Source organism: Cyprinodon variegatus, unplaced genomic scaffold, assembly GCF_000732505.1.
Source record: "Cyprinodon variegatus isolate N-32 unplaced genomic scaffold, C_variegatus-1.0 Scaffold116, whole genome shotgun sequence".
Classification (NCBI taxonomy): domain Eukaryota; kingdom Metazoa; phylum Chordata; class Actinopteri; order Cyprinodontiformes; family Cyprinodontidae; genus Cyprinodon; species Cyprinodon variegatus.
In genome coordinates this window covers 1,376,770-1,379,137 of record NW_015150569.1, presented here as the reverse complement: position 1 = coordinate 1,379,137, position 2,368 = coordinate 1,376,770, and positions in this window count along the sequence as shown.

The window sequence follows — 2,368 nt, the reverse complement described above, 5'->3', positions numbered from 1 at the left end:
TGTCTATTTTACATGATCTATGCAAATTTCAGCGTGCGAGGGCCAGCCCTCCTTACAATACATTTTTTAAAACAATCTGCAGACATTAATTTTTATCGGGTAACTTATGCATCTCAGGAATATAGAAGGCTATACTAGAGCAAGACCAATAAACACTACAGGAAGAAATATTAGAAAAGGAGAACCCTCAGAAAACCTGGGTCTTTAATACAGTGAGAAAGTGGGCCAGTAGGAGTGTTGGAGGTAGAGATTTTCAATTTCTAGAGCAAAAGAAGAAATGTCTTTTATTGTTTTACTTCCAGTAATCCATGAGATGTTGATCTAAAATGTAATGTTTTCATCCCAGGCAAACAATAAATAAATAAAACAACAAAACCTTTCTAAAATAATATTATCCCGCAAAGGATCTAAATCTAAAAACCAACTAAAATAAAACTTATGCATCATTAGCAAACCTCTCCAACTTTTTTAATGGGCTGTTCTTTACAACCCTTTTAAGCTGCATCTATCCAACTTATTTAATTCCATTCAACCCTCTCCTCATTATCATGGCAACCTCAGTACACAAGCTAGGTATAGCTCACCAAGATGCTAACTACTCAGTTTTAATGTATTTATTGCTAGGGTAAACAATGACTAAAAGTGTTAACCATTAAAGCATTTAGCAGTTTGTCTTTTCTCAGTGGGAAAAATAAACACTGCAGAGCTAAATAAACTCAAGTGCGACGTGGCAAGATAGCCAGGCGAACCTTAAGTTATAGTCTCAGGTTTTAGCAACTTATTTTCATACAAGCAACCAAGGTAGCTTGCTAACTGGGTCGTACATTCACTGAAACCCTGCTGCTAATGTTAACTAAAGTGGCATCCTCTCTGGCTAACGTCATTTCATTCGTTTCAAATCACTGCTGCACCACCAGTGACATCGGAAGGAATTTTTAATTAGATATTAGACACATTTGCTACCATACAGCATGTTGCTTAAACACAGATACTTTAAATATATTTACAAAGAAGTCTGTTTAGCTTACCTTCTGTGTCGTATACTCCGAAAGAAGCAAAAATTACTTGGCATGCGTGGTATTTTATAACCTGACAACAGCCAGATGCATGTCTCGCTCCGGCTGGCTGATGTCAGGTTAGGTATTTTAAGGGTGGGAGGGGCAGAGGGGCGGGTATGTGAACACCGGGCTGTGCCGATGTAGTGCAGGAAGCGCTCCTCAAGCTAAATTTGCCATATGAAGCGCTGGACAGTAAGTTTTTCATAAAGATTTTAGTTGCCAATAACCTTTCAAAAATGTGGGTAACGGGTCTGTCTCAATGAAATAAAGAACCATCCAAAAGTGAATTAAGTTCAGTAACTCGATCAAGAAAAAAAACAAAAACGAGATTTCATTATTTATTTGCTTGATTAAACACAGTGTAAGATATTTCAGAAACTTCTTTTTTTTTTTTTTGCTTATGGAAACCCACATTTAAGTTTCAGATCAATTAAAATATTACAGAGGATATACATATACAATAACATTAATAATATTATTATTATATCATAATTAATAGTAATTAATGAATTATATATAGCTATATATATATATATTTAAATTAATAAAACTCTTCCTCACCCACCATGGGCGGTCTCCCTTTTTTTCTCTCCAAGCTCGGTTCCTACCAGAGGCCTGGGAGCTTGAGGGTTCTGCAGTTTTCTTGCTGTTCCTAGAACTGCACTTTTGGACCGAGATGTCTCATGTAGTTCCTGGGATCTGCTGTAACCACTCCTCTAGTTTGAGGGGTCACTCCCCAGAGGGCCCTAATGACCACGGGTACCACTGATACCTTGATCTTCAAGGTCTTTTCCAGCTCTTCTCTGAGCCCCTGGTATTTCTCTAGTTTCTTATGTTCCTTTTTCCGGATGTTGCATTCAGTTGTTATTGCTATATCTACCACAATGGCTTTTCTCCACTCCTTGTCCACCATTCTGTCCATCTGTATATGGAAGTCCCGCAGGATCTTGGCTCGGTCATTCTCTACCACCTTTGGAGGTGTTTACCACTTTAACTGGGCTGGGGGGTTTCCAGTCCATACTCTGCACAGATGTTCCTGCACACCAGGCTCGGACTGGTAATCTGTGATACCAGGCCGGTAAATTATAATGATTATACAGCCAAATTATACCAGTAACTTCCATGCAAAAATTTTTTCCTAAACACATTTTTTGTTGTTGGATATGGTTAACAGGAAGACGTGTGATTGGTGCATATAAGTATGGTATTTGAAGACTTCGTCTGACTGACAGCCAGGGGGAAGAACCTTTTATGTGGCAGCTTAGCAATTAACATTCTACACTAGGACTGACAAATGGTAAAAGGCGTAA